Source organism: Mustela erminea, chromosome 15, assembly GCF_009829155.1.
Source record: "Mustela erminea isolate mMusErm1 chromosome 15, mMusErm1.Pri, whole genome shotgun sequence".
Taxonomy (NCBI): domain Eukaryota; kingdom Metazoa; phylum Chordata; class Mammalia; order Carnivora; family Mustelidae; genus Mustela; species Mustela erminea.
The window spans coordinates 26,520,555-26,538,328 of NC_045628.1; positions in this window are offsets into that span (position 1 = coordinate 26,520,555).

The window sequence follows — 17,774 nt, forward strand, 5'->3', positions numbered from 1 at the left end:
TTCATACTTAGGTAAATTTTATCTCTTTGGTACTTTCTGAACTGTACTTATATTAAAATTCTTTAATGTTCCTTGCCTCTAATCATAAGGAAAATTTTCATAGAGTTTTAAAAATCTATTTACATTTGTTCAAACAATTTCTACTTCTCAAAATATTTCTCTGTACTCTTATAACAAAATTAATTTTGTTCTGGGCCAGTAACTTTACAACTACATTATCAAAGGTACACTAAATGTATGTGCTATGGTGAGTGCTGTGAAGTGTGTAAACCTGGTGATTCACAGACCTGTACCCCTGGGGATAAAAATACATTATATGTTAATAAAAAAGTTTTTAAAAAGTTTTTAAAAATTTTAAAAAGTACATTAAAAAATAAGGTTAATCTTCAAAGAAAGATACTTTAAAATTCAAGATGTAGTATGAGTCATTAACAATAATTATTTAAACTAACACAAAGAAAATATTCACAAGCAACAACATAAACCTCTGAGATATTGTAATATTATTATTTTTGTCATGTTTTTGTTATTGAATGTGAAATATTTTTACTGCTGCTGGGTTTATCTGACCTTTAAAGCACTCACGGTGACTAAGGCAACCGTTCATTGTTAAATAAAGTAAGGGATGTTATAATAGTAAAAAACAGTGATTCATACATCTTTATAGTAGAATTTCAAGATGTTTGTTTTTCTCAAAATAAGCCTTTTTCCTCTGCAATAAAATAATACTAGTCCTTGTCAGAAAAGAAAAATATAGTCCTCAGAGTTACACAAAAAAATAACACTCTGGGAAAAACATGTTTAAGCTATGTGCTGATTTATTTTCAGTGACTGATCTTATGATGTAATATTTTAAAAAGCACTTTCAGTTAATCAATAAATCATTTTAAAATACTCTAATAAATATATGATCCAGTTTAAATCAGTGAAAAATATGATGTGGTCACTGAACAACATAGAAGATCAATGCAACTGAAATATTGGAAGTATTAACACATTTATTGCTTGAGGTAAATTATGGTTTCTGGGTGATTGTTTTATGCTTTGTCCTTTTTTTTGACAGAAATAATTATTAGATAAACTTGTATCTACTGCCTAAGGACAGAATAATATCACTTTTATTTTTATCCTTGGAATTTTCGTATTTGTTCAGTGTGTTCTATTTCTTGGTTGACAATGATAAGTCCCTATTTGCATGCCAAATTAATGGTCCTAGATGACTGCTAGATAACCACACTTGTTATCAATGAATTGACTATTGGGGGGGGAGCTTTCTTATGAAGGTTATTTCTATAATTACTCAAATTGCAAGGACTACTGTCAATTAAAAATTTAAATAAGAATGTTTTCAATTTTCCTACCAAAATGAAATGTGTGAATGTATTGCTATATTTATAGACAATATGGAATTTCATGGACTTACAAATATACTAATGGGTATGTACAATTCTATCCATCTTAGCTACTGTCTGCAAATTTGAAGTTGTCTGTACTCTCAATTTTATATCCCCTTCTCTCCTTTTCCCCTGAGTCCATTATAGCCGATCTTTTAACTCTAAAACACAAGTAAATCATGTTTGTTAAGGTCATCAACTTTCGTCTTTCCAAATGCAATGGCTATTTCTCAGCTCTCTTTATTTTTCTCTCCATTTAGAAAAATGTTCTTCACTTGACTTCAGAGCAAGTCTTACACTCCATGCCAACTCAATGGCCATTCCATCTCAGTTCTTTGCTAGGTCTTCTTCCTTTCTAAGGTCTTCAACTACTAGAGAAAGTCAATATTTAATCCGTGTGCCTCTTCTTTGTCTACACTAGCTTCCTAGGTGAAATTATTTATATGCTTTAATATGGCTTTGATGTGTGCATTTGAATCCAAATTTAGACTCAGAATTGCATACTAGATGTTGAATAGATCTCTAACACAGTATGTTTAAACTCATACATCTGTTCCCCTTACCAATCTTTTCTTGATTACTCATTTGCTGTGTTTGCAAATGAATATGTTACATAAATTGAACTTGTTACATGAATTTAATGATCGGCATTTAATAAAATATTCCAGGTCTTTCTCTCTCTTTCTCTTATGTACACACACTCCGCCACACAAAATTGAAAATGAAGAAGACAAAAAGAAAAATAGATTGCCAGGAAAATAATAATAGTAATTATATTACAAATAATGATCTTGATGAAATAAAGTCAGGGAGTTTGTGTTAGGAAAATCCTTACTTTAAATCTATTAATAAAAATGATATGGTGATAGCTGGAAGTAAACAAAAATAACAGCTGTTGAATACCTAATACATGGCAGACATTCTTTTAAACATACAATGTGGATAAGTTTATTCTTGAAACAGCCAAATGAGGAAGGCAGACATAATCATACTCTGTATTTTTTCAGGCCATTTAGACTCTCCTATAATACATAGAGTAGCTACAATTAATAAATGAAATACAATATACACGAAATACCAACTCAAAATTTTGTCTCTGTGACAGTTACTTGGGTCAAAGGAGAAATGTAGATTTCTTTCAGTGGAAGACCATCTCTAACCACAGCTTTATTAAGTTTTGGTCTGGGAAGCATATAGAAATGGAAAATAGAATGGTGGCTGCCAGAGGATGAGATGCAGGGAGAAGGGATATGACGAGTTGTAATACCATGGCTATAAAGTTAAAGTTATACAAAATGAATAAATCCTAGAGGTTTGCTGTAGAACATAGTGTCAATAGTTAACAACAATCAGTATTGTGCACTTAAAAAGCCAAGAGAGTATTTGAAGAAGTACATTAATTAACATACTTGTAGTAATTATTTCATTATGTATATGAATATTAAATCATCATGTTATATACCTCAAATTATGTATGATTTTTATTTTTAAAAGTTATATCTTAAAAAATCTGAGAGGTTAGAGCTCAGAGTAAGTGGTCTTACCACAAAACAAAACCAAAACAAACCAAAAGACTCAAAGGAACACAAGAAAACTTTTGGATGTGATTGATATGTTTATTGCCTTGAATGTGGGGGTGGCATCATGAATATATTCCTATCTCTAAACTCACCAAATTCCATACCCTACATACTTAAAAATTTAAAATATCAATTATAATCTCGAAAAGGATGCCAAAAAAAAAAAAACCTACCAGATAACATGATTTTTACTTTCTTCTTAAAAGGAAGAAAATACAACAGGGTTTTAAGGATACTTTTCTCTTACCATTATCATTTCATGTAAACTAATCATATTAACATTAAAACTTCCCATATAAAAAGTTTATGAAAAAGTCTACCTAGTTAATACAAAACTGAAAACTATGAAAAGATTATAGTCTCTTGAAATCTTGGTAGCAAAGTGGGCAAAAGAAATTTCACGTCTTTATTACACTTAACTGCTCTATCCATGTTAATATGTTAAGCAGTTAATGTATGCTCAATTCTTTACTCAGTCCTCTATAATCTTTAAAATACTTAAAAGAGTCATGTAAGTATTCTAAGCCATTGATTTCAAAAGTATATTAAATGATATATAGTAAACAGCAATTTTCATGGGACTACAATAGACCTTCCTTTACCCACTTAGGAATATATTATTTTTACTCAGGAAAAGATACTACATATAATCCATAATTTATGGGAATGGACAGACACAGACATTAGGGAGAACATCAGAAAGAAGGATGGATCAAGTTAGGAAGAGCTCCAGAGAAAAGTAAACAAATCTATCAAGTCCCAGTTTAACCTATTAAGAAGGTATATATACCACTTTTAAGAATATGGGTGTAGTTACTATACCTGTAGAAAGGAATATATAATTACAAAGAGTCTGCTCAAGGAAAATTTCCCATAGTCATTAAGAGAAAAACTCTAACACAAATAAGGGACAACATCTATGCAGACTTTGTAAAGCAAAATGGTATGATATTTAGAAAAAAGATAGCCAAAGTTGGAGAAAGAGGTACTAGGATAGACATATTTTCGCTGTTGTTTAAGTGAAAGTGAATTGTGCAAGTTAAACAGAAATAAAGATCTGGAAATGGAAGGCCAAGTGCCAATCAATACAATTTCCAGAAATGTAAATGTATATAGTAACATGGTAAACTGTACATTTTCTATTTGAGTAGCCATTTGGGGGAAAAAAAATGGTTGTGCTTTTTTATTTGGATCTAAGTCATTCTCTGATATTGATGGTTGATAGATAGATAGATAGATAGATAGATAGGAAGAAATAGATACATATTAACTGAATTCACTCCCTCTGTATTTTCTATTGTTAGTAATTCACATAACTATGGCAGAACTATCAAAACTAAGAAATTACCGGTATTATATTGACTTTTAGCAGTGCCTAACCCATGACCTTTTCATGGCCTTGATATTTTTGAAGAGTATTCACCAGATGCCTTGGAAAATGTTCCTCAATTTGGGTTTGTCTTATGTTTACTGTGATAGAGGCCACGGATTTCTTTGGAGGTATATACATCATAGTTAATGGGCACTTCTTAACACATTATATCAGGGGACACATGGTACTGGTATGTCTCATCACCGCTAATATTGATCTTGATACCATGTTTAAGGTTGGTACCTGTCACATTGTTCAGTACAAAGTCACTGTTTTCCCTCTGTGCTATTCAACAAATATTTTGGAGGAGACATATTGAAGCTTTGAAAATATATCATTTATAAAACTAATTTTAGAATTCTTATTAATCTTGCCTATGGAAGTTATTTCTGTGCTGTTCTAATGACTATTTAATTTCATTTATTACTGCAACTTTTAATAATTGAAATTTTTCTGTAAGTAAAAGTTTTCTTCCCTATTTATTTATTTAAACATTTATTTACAGTAATATGAACATCTTTATATTTATTATATATTTTATTCTTTGGTTATATTCCACACTATCATTCCTACCATTTTTATTGTTTGCTTAAATGTTTTCAGTTTGGGACACTGAAAGTTCTTTCATGCTGAAATATATACATGATATTTTCTATATGTTCATACTAATATCTGTAATTATAAGTCAGAACCTCCAATGTTCATTACTATTCTACTCAGAGAGAATAATAATAGAATAATTAATTGAATAGAATAATAGAATAATAATAGAATAATAATGTAATATATGTGTAATATGTCTGATTTTGTTTCTGATTTTCATTTGCCTAATAACTGATGCTCCTGCACATTTTTATATACTTATTTATTACCCATATATATTTTTGAATAAAATGTCTGTATTTGTCCATTTTGAAAATTCTAAAGTCTAAAAATTCTTTGCCAAACCCAGAGTTAAATAAAATTTTGCCTATACTTCCTTCCTTCTGAAAATCTTGTATTTATACTATTTACATTTAGTTCTTAGGTCCATTTGAATTAATTTTGTATAACATATAACATGATATGAGGTTTATTTTTCTTTTTTTAACATTTTTTTAAAGATTTTACTTATTTATTTGAGAGAGACAGAGAGAGAGAATGAGTAGGAGGGAAGGAAACAGGCAGAGGAAGAAGCAGACTCCCCATTGAGCAGGGAGCTGGATGCGAGTTCAATCCCAAGACGCTGGTATCATGACCTAAGCCAAAGTAAGATGCTTAACCAACTGAGCCACCTATACACCCCCTGAAGTTTATTTTTCTCTGTGGTTTTCCAGCAGAGTGAAAATTACTAAATGCTGCCATTTTCCATTAATTAGCTTTTGTACATTAGCCAAAAATCAGTTGTTATATTTCTGTAGACCTGTTTTGAAGTTCTATAATCTGTTCCATTAATCCCTATTTCTGTGCTTTTGCCAATACCCTGTGTCTTGATTACTGTACCTTTATGGTAAGTCTTAAAATTGGGTAGTGGGGGTTCATCCATTTTGTTCTTCTGTTTTAAAAGTTTCTAGTTTGTTTCTTGTTTGTTTCCCTTCTCATATAAATTTTAGGATCAGATTGTGAATATCTACAAAAAACTTTCTGGGATTTTGCTTGGGATGGCAATTGAATCCATAGATAAAATTGGGGAACATTAACATCATACCAATAGAATTTTATAATTATTGCACTGAGCGTATTTCTTACTTTATTTAAGTCATCTTTGGTTTTCATCATTGATATTTTATATTATTCAGTATATGGATCTTGTCTATATGTTTGATTTATTATGAGGGGTTTTCTGGGGGGTATTAATTGATTTTTTGTTGTTGTTGTTATTTTAGTTTGTAAGTATTTTGAATTAGGCTTGAATTCCCTAGGGTCCTTTTGAGTGAGGTTTCCACCCAATAAGTATAACAGCCAGCCTGGTCTCAGTTTGCTGTTAGGGAAAAGATAGGCCATGATAATAATTAGTCAGATGGATCTTGATTTTTTTTTTTTAATTTTCAAAATTGGTCCATATATGTTCCTGCTACTTTTGTCCCAGTATCACTCAAGAGGCAGCTTCAAAAAGATGACCCTCTTCTGAGAATGGTTGCATTCAATCATCAAACTGCCTTACTAAGTTGTATAGATTAGATGGTAAGGAAGGTAAGATGCAAAAACATATATATATATATATATACATGTATATATATATATATGTTTTTGCATCTTACCTATATATATATAATACATATTACCTATATATATGTATATATATATTTATTTATTTAGGTGGCTGTTTCAACACTCAACCATACCAGATTCCTGTGCGTAGTGGGGAGGGTAGAGGTCCACTAAATATCTTGAGTATCATTTCATTGTTGAGTGACTTTTGTGATAATGGAAACACTATTATTACAGCAAATATTCTTTTTTTTTTTTTTTTACAGCAAATATTCTGAGACACATAAACATGGCTTGGAATACTTTTAAGAGCAATAGTGGTATGGTCAGAGCCAGATGAGGGTAACCTGAAAAAATGTCAACAATAGTAAGGCACAACAGATAGCTCAAGTCTACACAGTCATCAGTAGCAGGTAGGGACCATTCCTTGTATAATGTGGTCTCTTCCACTCTATGTTAAACAGGTCAGCTTTTGGTAGATGAACAAGTTTCACATGCAGTGGCAGCCTCCACATCATAAACAAAGAGTGCTTTACTTTCTACTTAGTAGAAATGGTGATGGATGTTTCATGATGATGGATTTAGGCAGCAATAGTGGTAATCTAGGTGGTGCAGGCTGGATCAGCAGGTTTGATTTCAGAACCATGATGGAATGAGCCTTTGGGTAGGGCATCTCCAACAGTGGCGTAGACAATTTGATCAATTACTGTAATTGAAATCTCTGAGTTTATGACCCTAACAGGGGTCTCTTTAATCTGATAGTCCTTATAGTATTCCAAATGTCAGAACAAATAACTCAGTTGTTGCAGCAGCTTAAAACTCTATATGAGTGTGACAAGGTTCATCAAGAAAGTATTGGCTAGAGCTTTCACAGCCTTGAGTCTGTCTACCAATGAAAGTGACCACTTACATTTTGGGTTATGCAGAACTGATGGTGACTTGAATAGTTGCAGCACCCAATGGATACTATCATGTTTTTGTTAATCTAAAGCACCAGTGAACTAGACTCAGGCATTTCCAGGAATTTCTTTGGCTTCGGAACCAAATTAAGCCAGCAGCTTTTTATCTGAGCTATGAGAGATAAAGATTCCCCTAAAAGGCTTGGCTGCCAATTTTTCGTTTAAAGTAAGGCCAATCTTGTTTTGTTCTTAAGTTTACCATTTCCATTTCACAAGCTAAGATTTTTTGGCCTCTCATACCTTGTTAGTTATAGTTTTCCAATCCAAATATGTAAAAATCAGGCCTAAAGTTCTTAATGTCTCAATGGATCCCCTGCTGTTTTGAAGAACCTGAAAATAACTAATAGGTGCTTTTGAAAAGGAATTAAACTGACAGCCAAGTTGGGGAGATCAGGAGTCCAAAATCCCAAGGAGTGCCTCTAGAAATATGTTGCAACTCTTTCTCCAGAGCTCCAATTAGCAAAAAAAAAAAAAAAAAAAAAAAAAGAGAGAGAGAGAGAGAGAGAAAATAGTTACAAAGACATATACTATCTCTAATATCCAATGGACTGAGTAATGTTTGCCTGTGTGTGTGTGTGTGTGTGTGTGTGTGTGTGAATAAGGGCTAAAGAAATGTTAGTTTTTATTTGATTGTTGTTAAGAATTGAGAATTGTAAATATGCCCATATAGATCCAAGATACTTTACTTCGCAAGCAGAAGAAGGTCTTTTGATTTTGTCAGGATTTTTCGGCCACCCCAGCTTAACGACTTTGATAATGGCATACTCAGGACAGTTGGAATGAGGATTCTGACTTGTCAAAAAAAGACCATCTAAATAGTGAAAACTTCGGACCATGGACACAGACTTTCATACTAAAATATACACAGGTAGAAAGTGGCAAAGAAATTTGTCCCACTAGGACTTCTCTATCTGCAGCTCTTCCTCCTCTGGGATGTTTACCTCTGGTACTTTTGAGATAAGGATGGACATGTGCATAGTACAACAAATCATACTGTGTATTCAAACACAGAAGCAATAAAATCAGTGCATTCAATTGACCCTTAGGGCTCCACCTACAAACCCTCACATTCTCCCTCTGGTTGTGAATCCAGCACAAAACATATCAGTTGGATCTGGATGACACTTCTGCCTGCAGAAATAGGCTGAATGGTGACTTTCATGCCTCTGTCTAATACAACCATAAAAGTTTGGATACCTCTCTGACCTCTGTACCACCCCAAGATTACCAACTTACTCAGACAAGTGCCATGTCTTCAGTCCTCATTGGGACAGGAAGACCTTATCCCCAACCCTATGTTTTTCCCTAAAGCAACCGAGATTAAGGTAGAGGTCCAGGGAGGGATCACAGGTCATAGAGAAAGAGAGCAACTCTCTAACAAAGTAAACAAGACACATTTACTTTCATTTTCAAGCAATATGACAGCTGCTCACAGTTCCCCCTAAACAGATTTTTAATTTGAAGCACCTAAAGTTAAATACCAGCTTTGGGCACTCCCTCACTTAGAGGCTGCAGACACACTGCTTTTTGGGTGGGCTTGCTGCCTAACTGACACATCCTCTTGCTACCCCAGGATAACATTCCTTTTTCTTTCCAACCCCCAGAGAAGAATAAACAAAAATCAAAGCAATATTTAGGCAGCTTGTTTGCTTTGCTTTGCTTTTCCTTCCTTCTCTGATAGTAAGAATACTTAACATAAAATCTATCTTATTAAGAAATTTTAATTGTGTAAGACATTATTATTGACTATAGGTACCATACTGAAGAGTAAGCCATTAGAACTTATTCATCTTGCTTATCTAAAACTTTTTCTTGGTGACTGCTAATTCCCCAATCCCCCCTCCCTCCAGCCTTTGGCAATCACCATTCCATTCTTTGATTCTATTAATTTAACTACCTTAGATTCTCATATAAATGGAATTATTTCCACTAAAAATAGCAGTATTTTTCTGTAACTGGCTTATTTTTCTTTATGGCATGTCCTCAAGATTCGTCCTTGCTATCATATAATGCAGAATTTTCTTTTTTTTTTTTTTAAAGACCAACTAGTTTCCATTGTGCGTATATGACACATTTCTTTATTAATTCATCTGTGGACAGAAATTTAGGTTGTTTTGACATCTTGGCTATTGTGATTAGTGCTGCAATGATCATGGAAGTGCTACTATCTCTTTGAGATTCTGATTTCAATTCCTTTGGTTAAATTACACAACACTGTTGATGAAAATACAAGATGGCTCAGCTACTACGGGGATTCCTGAAATCACTGAAAATGGAACTACTATATGTTCCAGCACTCTAGCTTCTGAGTATTCATGCAAAATAATTAGACAGATTGTTTCAATTGTCTTTATTTTCACTCAGCTTCTAAGCTTCATTAACAGATAAGATGCATGCTCTTCAGTGGGAGCCCTTACTCTCCACACACCACAAGAGTTAGCCACTTGATATAAAATCTCAGTTGATCTTATGTGCCCTGACCTGGCTCTGAAGAGCCTTTGTACTTTGTTTTTCAGAAGTCATGTCTGTGTCAGTGCCCCATCCTCATCACCAAAAGCTGTTAGGAACTGGGATGGGTTCCAGATTTTACCCCACTTTCAAGCTAAGATTAGGTCATCCCAGTTTCATGGATAGTAGAAGACACCTAAAGACTTCTGTGTCAGAGCAAAGGACTTATCCCTCATACTGCACAACAAACAGTATGAGCTCCATGTTCATAGTGTTTCCTCTTGCTATTGAATTCCTATGGGAATGATGCAGAAGTAGGTGTAGGCGTTTGCTACATAATAGCTGAGGATAAGCTTCAGAAACCCCAATATTTTATACACAGTTGCAAGCAAACTTGTCAGTTCTTTACCCCAAAAAGGAGAGATTGTCTTTATTGCACTAGACAACAAACAAATCTGATCTCTCCATGGAATCAACTATTTCTAACCTCCAAGGCTATTTGCTATGCAGGCATGCTTCAAAAGATCAAGACTGTCAGTTCCTTTGCTTCCAAGATTTGAAGAACTGTGAGAGACCAAAGGAGTATCGTCCTAAAAAAAGATGTATCTCACACATAGACACACTCTTTCCATTGCAACCCATTAAGGGATTCCCCAAACAAAGAACTAGCCATTTTGGCCTACCACGTGAAATCTCTGAGATGCTGAGTATGTTTCAGAATTCCGTGTGGCAATGATGAAGACTTTATTCAGCCTGAATCATCATTTAGTTTCTCCCTTCACCAGATCATACTTTCTTCCTTACTCTTTTCAGATGTTGATGCCTAATCTTGAAAAAATATATATACCATTATCATGCTTAATATCTCCTTCTAGAAATCTCCTTCCAGGACAGGGAAGTGTTTCTGCTCTTATCATTGAGTGTCCTTCATTGCTGCTATAGGCCTTTGAGCCTATATGCTCTCTCTATTAAGCCTGATATCACTCTACCATCCACTTTATATTTTTCAGAATTCAACAGTATTACTTATTTTTCATTGTTTTTCCTTTAGATAATTTGGTTTTGTATTATAATATATATATTTCTTTACTCCTTGTTGACTTATTTCCTGTTATTATTTGTTTGAAGAAAAAAAGGCAATAGTACGTGTAACTACCTGCTATGTTTAACTAGGTATTTTATGTTCAGTTAGCCACCATCATTAGTTTTTGATGTAGTGCTAAAATGCATTTTTTTCAACATCTTCTTAACTCTCTGTAGTTCACACAAATGGACTTTCTTGAGGTCAGATGTAAAATGAATTTATATTGTTGCCAACAATATCTTTCAAGGAGATTTTCTTCTTACATTTTGTGGGATCCTCCTCCTTACATATTATAAAATAATTGAGTTGAGTTATATTTGGGTTTATTTTCCTATTTTATTTGTTAACTTTGTTCTGTGTTCCTTGTCTGTACCAGAAGATTCCTTGGATTGTGTTTATCATTAGATAGAGCATGCCTGCATTCAGGAGAATCTGGCCTTTCTGAACTGTCGTGCTGCAACTGTGGTCTCAGGCTTTCTGGTTTAAGAGTTGCTGATACGTAACTATAGCAAACACTAACCTGAGATTCTATGCATTTGTGAAAATGCAACAAAAATGAGATATAGAAATGAGGTTTTCACTCACAGTATCTCAATTTTTAATGTTAAAAGCTATTTGTAAAATAACATTTAAATAACCAAGCTGGAATGGATCATTTTAAATAAGACCTGTAATTTATTCAATTTTTTTTAAAGATTTATTTATTTATTTGAAAGAAAGAGAGTGCATGAGCAGGACGGGCTGAAGGAGAGGAAGAGACAATCTTAGCAGATTCCACACTGAGCACAGAGTCAAATGTAGGGCTCTACCTCATGAACCTGAGATCACAAACCAAGCTGAAACGAAGAGTTGGACACTTAAGTGACTGCACTACTCAGGCACCCCTATGTATGTTTGTTTGTTTGTTTGTTTGTTTTTTAAGAATTTACATATCCTTAATAACAAACTGTGGAATAAAGAGATATTTTATATCTGTCTAACTATATCTCATTATATATACATGGATAATATACTGTAATATACATACACATACTATATATACATATATATGTTGTGATGATAAATAACTCTGAATGACATGACATGAATAAAATTAAAACTGTGAACATTTATTTAATTAAAATACTTGCACAAGCATTTTATTGGTTTATTTGGTAACTTCCTTGTGGCAATCCTTTTCTGTTAATCTAGTGTAGTATCTGTTCTTATCAGTTTAATCTTTTCTTTTTAATGTGTCTCAGAAATTCAGTTCCTGTTTATGTCTAAACTGTGCTGAATTCTCTACTGTCACTTTATTACTGACAATGAAAACAAAATGGTAAATAAGCAGGAGGAGCATCACTTTTGTACTGAAATAATTTACAGTTAAAATTGTATTTAATTCTTCCTGAATAGAGTATTCCTGGAAAGCAGGTTTTTTCCTTTCAGCATTTAGAATATATCAAGCCATTCTCTCTTTTTTTTTTTTTTATTTATTTCCAGCATAACAGTATTCATTATTTTTGCACCACACCCCGTGCTCCATGCAATCCGTGCCCTCTATAATACCCACCACCTGGTACCCCAACCTCCCACCCCCCGTCCCTTCAAAACCCTCAGATTGTTTTTCAGAGTCCATAGTCTCTCATGGTTCACTTCCCCTTCCAATTTCCCCCAACTCCCTTCTCCACTCTAAGTCATTCTCTTTTGACCTGTGAAGTTTCTGCTGAAAAATCAACTGATAGCCTTATGGAATTTCCTTTGTATGTAATTGTCTTCTTTGCCTCACAACCTTTAAAATAATTTATCACTTTTTTTTTTTTTTTTGCCATTTTAATTACTCTGTGTTTTGGTGTCAACCTCCTTGGGTTGAATTTGTTGGAGAATCTCTGTGCTTTCTGAATCTGGATCTCTATTTACCTCCCCAAATTCAGGAAATTATCAGCTATTATTTCTTCAAATACATTCAGCACACCTCTTTCTCTCCCTTCTCCTTCTGGGATCCCTTTAATGCGAATGTTATTATGTTTGATGGAGTCACTGTGTTCTCTAAGTCTATTCTCATTAGGCAGTATTTGTCTCTTATCTGCTCAGCTAACCACCTTTTGCAATTGATTGAAAAACCTATGCTGTCACATTTCATTTCTCTATTCAGAGAAATCCATGCTATTTTTAGATAACAGTTAAGAAACAAATAATATAAAAGTTGCCCACAAAAGAAAACTACTAAGAGCAAAGACACTGTGATTTTTCTGACTTGTATTAATCTACTTCTAAGATTTAACAGAAAAATATAGTCATAAATTATGTATTAACTCTGAAATTTTATTGTCAACAGTTGCAATTAATAATACATTATTTTCATTTCAAATACACATAAAATTAGTAATATCCTCAAAAGTACAATACCATAAAAGTTTCAACACCATTTTACATGTACAATCATAGCACATACTTCAAAAATCCATTTTACCTCTGTCTTTTAACTGAAGTTCTAAGTAAGTTACTCTGCCAGACTATCATGAAATGACAATGCTCTTCTTAGAACAATGATGGGTTTTAAAAGTCAAGCAGTAAATTACAGTCTCAGGAAATTTCCAAATTTAGCATCTTGCACAAATAATCAGCAACATTTAGGTTCAATAAAGAACAATGTGAGAGCTAAAAAATGAAGAGAATGTCAAAATGATGGGTAAGCCCCTAGACACCTACACTATTTTTATTTTTAGTCATTTTAAAAGAGATAAAATGTCACTAAGATTAGATTCTTTTTCAGGCAACTTTCTTTTCTTGCATTAGTTGGATATTCCAGACACTTCTAAAATACATTTTAAGATTTTGTTCTTTGTAATGCAAATAAGGATACTCTTATACAGAATAAGTTTTCATCAATTAATTCGTTATCAAGATGATTTTTTCCAAGAGGTATTTGCTTATCATATTTGTATTTGTTATTTGATTTATATTTGACCTTTATTATGTGCCTCTTAGGTCTTTTGGTATATTTTAATTTCCATTGACACTAACATAATTGAAGAAGGAATTAAACAGAAACCAATAATAAACCATACCCTTTGATAAATAACCTAGGTTCTCATTTCAATCACCTTTGTTCCTCTCTTGCAATACCATTCATTTAGCAAGAGAAAATACTGCCAATATTATAATTTCTCATCTAACATCCAAACCTTTGCAGCAACTCAGGGAAATAAAGGAGATAAAAACCCTTAGAATTTAAAAAAAAAAAAAAAAAAAAAAAAAAAAAAGACTAGTAATAGCATTTGGATTCAAATACTGAGTCCCAAAGAAAGTAGAAAACAAACCTGGAGATGAAAACATGTAACAAATTTTAGCCCTTGTGGACAGAAACATTATTATGTTGGTCTCACACCAGAGTAGTATTTGCTCCCTTACGTTCTCCTTAGTTCCTCTTCAAAAATAAATAAATAAGTAAATCTTGTTCTTAGGTCAAGTTTTCTTTTATCTTTTTTATACTGTGCATTGAAGAAATTTCCAATGATTTCCTGTGAATATTTTAAATGTTAAAAATTTTAACATGCTAATATTTAAGTATTTAATGACAATAACAAGAAAGTAAAGTGGGTGTAGAAAATAATTATATTAATATTATAAAATAACTTCTCATTTTATTATTTCTATATTTGTTAAACTGTACTCACATGAATAAATTGCATGACATTTTATCATCTAGTTATTGTTATTTTCCACCAAAGTAGACAGACACTGGTTATTCATATTTGATGTTAAACCATCATCTGAATTTCTCATAATTTATCTTTTTTATACCCAATGGATAACTAAATATATAGATATATAACTAAATATATACAGAAAAAAAGAAGCAAAGTATTATATCTATTCTAATTATAAATGAGATTTAAGATTTCCATTTAATTAAATTATATATAATGTAGAAAAGTGAATATAATATATCCAGCGGTATATAGAAAAATATGATGCATATTTGAATATTTAAAATAAACTACATTCTTCAAACATAGTAGAAACTAGCTAGAAAAAACAGGTCTATAAATTGGATCATGGTCCATTTAGCTTCTGAAGTGAGCAGCACATATTCCCAAGCAATGGGTCTAAGGGAAGAGAATTTAGTGGGAAAACTCTTTTGGTTGCTGCCATCTAGAGGGCTCTAGTTGACATTTGTTGGTGGCTTTTGGGACGTTCCAGATTTCCAAATGGCTACCCCAGCCTTGTTATTTTGGTTGTGATAATTCTGTCAGTATCGTCTGATTCCACACATTCATCTACCAGAGCACAGGGTTAGGTTTATTTATGATTATATATCTCATTTCACCTCATAGAAGATTGATAGATGGTTAATTTGGAGTCCTTTGACTTATTGAGAAAATAAAAATCGCATTTTTAAAAAGATTTTATTTGTTTTTTTGGGAGAGAGATGAGAGAGAGAGATGAAACACAAGCAAGGAGAGGGGCAGAAGGAGAAGCAGACTCCCAGCTAAGCAGGGAGCCCCATCCCGGACTGTAGTCCAGGACCACTAGATCATGACCTGAGTTAAAGCAGGCACTTAACCTATGGAGCCACCCTGCCTTTTGTTTTATATAAGAGTTAGGATGCTCATGGTCCCAGTAGTTGCTAGCATAGTCTGGCAAACAAGGAAGGAGATCATGCCAAGACTAGAGTACAAACCTCTTATAGGACATAGAAATTGATCTGGACCTTGAAGAATTAGTTACACTTAAGTAGATACTTATTGCATTAAATAAGTTAATAAGCCAAAATTACTCTCTCAGAGTAATGGTACAACTAAGAATTTGCATTGATTACTTATAAAACTCACTCTGTCCCTTAATTAATCAATATATTAAATGACTAAAAAATAATGTAATAAAGGATAAAATTTACAAAGCAACAGTTGTTTATAAGCAAAGTATTCTCAACAGTTATCTTTATGGTAAAAAAAAAAAAAAAAAAGGAAAGGAGAGAGCCTGTTGTCTACAGAGGTAAATAAAAGCCACAAGATTTAGAAATATATAACAAATTAAAGGTGTCTTTTATTAATATACAATAAAATTAATGAGAGAGGGGTGCCTGGGTGGCTCAGTTGATTAAGCATCTGCCTTCAGCTCAGGTCATGATCTCAGGGTCCTGGGATCAAGCCCCACATCAGGCTTCCTGCTCTGGGAGGAATCTACTTCCCCCTCTCTATGCCTGCTGCTCCTCCTGCTTGTGTGTTCTCTCTCTCTTTCTGTCAAATACGTAAATAAAATGTTTAAACAAAATTAACGAGAGGAAAAAATAAATATTATGAAGAATAGAGAAAAGGAAAGCAAATTGGAAAAGAAGCAACTAAAAGTTACATGAGACACAATGAAGGAAAGAACTAATGAAATTACTGTTAGGTCTTTAGGTATTAGCCAAAACAGGTTAAGTAAGATATGTGTAAAAAAGGATAAGAAGATCTAATACACATCTAACAGTAGTTCAAAAAAGAATTAATTGATAGCATGAAAGAAGAGTAACTTGAAGAGATAATGGAGCTGGAATATAAGTGAATCATCAGATTTAAGGATCATGCTGAATTCCAGACCTATAATAGATTTAACTAAACCACAAAAATATCTCTAACCAAAATTTCACATAGTATTTTTAAAGTTGTCCTCCCAAGTTCTGAACTCTAAAAAAAAAAAAAAAAAAAGAAAGAAAGAAAGAAAAAAAAACTTAGTAGAGAGAATGGAGACATGTGAAGTACACCTGCTACTTTTCTCTGGACACTAATTCATTTTTAGTAGATGAATCACTTGGTTTATGAAATATATAATATTACAACACTTTAAATTAAACTTTGCAAGATTTTTTTTTTAATTTATTTAAGAGCTAGAGTGAACGAGCAAGAGAACCTGAATGGGGGAGAGGCAGAGGGAGAAGCAGACTCCTCGCTCAGCAGGGAGCCCAGTGTGATTACTAGATTGTAGGGTACTTCTTTTTTTTTTTATTTTTTTATTAACATATAATGTATTATTAGCCCTAGGGGTACAGATCTGTGAATTGTCAGGCTTACACACTTCACAGTTCTATTTTTTTAAGTTTTTGAAGAAGCTCTATACTGTCTTCCACAATGGCTGCATCAGTTTGCATTCCCACCAACAGCACAGGTTTCCTTTTTCTCCATATCCTTTCCAACACTTACTCTTTCTTATATTTTGGATTTTAGCCAACCTGACAGGTGTGAAGTGATATCTCATTGTAATTTTGATTTGCATTTGATGATGAGTGTTGTGGAACATCTTTTCATGTGTCTGTTGGTCATTTGTCTTTGTAGAAATCTCTGTTCATGTTTTCTGCCCATTTTTAATTGGATTATTTGGGGTTTTTTTAGTGTTGCCTTGTGTAAGTTCTTAGTATATTTTTGATACTAATCCTTTATCAGATATCTCATTTGCAAATATCTTATCCCATTCAATAGGTTTCTTTTAGGGTTTTTTTTTTTTCCATTATTTCCTTTGCTGTGTAGAAGCTATTTCTTTTTTATTTTTAAGATTTATTTAAAATAAATAAATTCTCTCTCGAGGGGCAGGGAGAGAGAGGGGGAGAGAGAGAATCTCAAGCAGATTCCCTGCTGAGCATGGAGTCCAATGTGGGGCTCAATCTCATGACCCGTGAGATCATGACCTAGCCAAAATCACAAGTTGGAAGGTTAACCAACTGAGCCAAATAGGTGCCCCATTTTTAAAAATATTTATTTATCTATTTTAGTGAGAGAGGGAGAG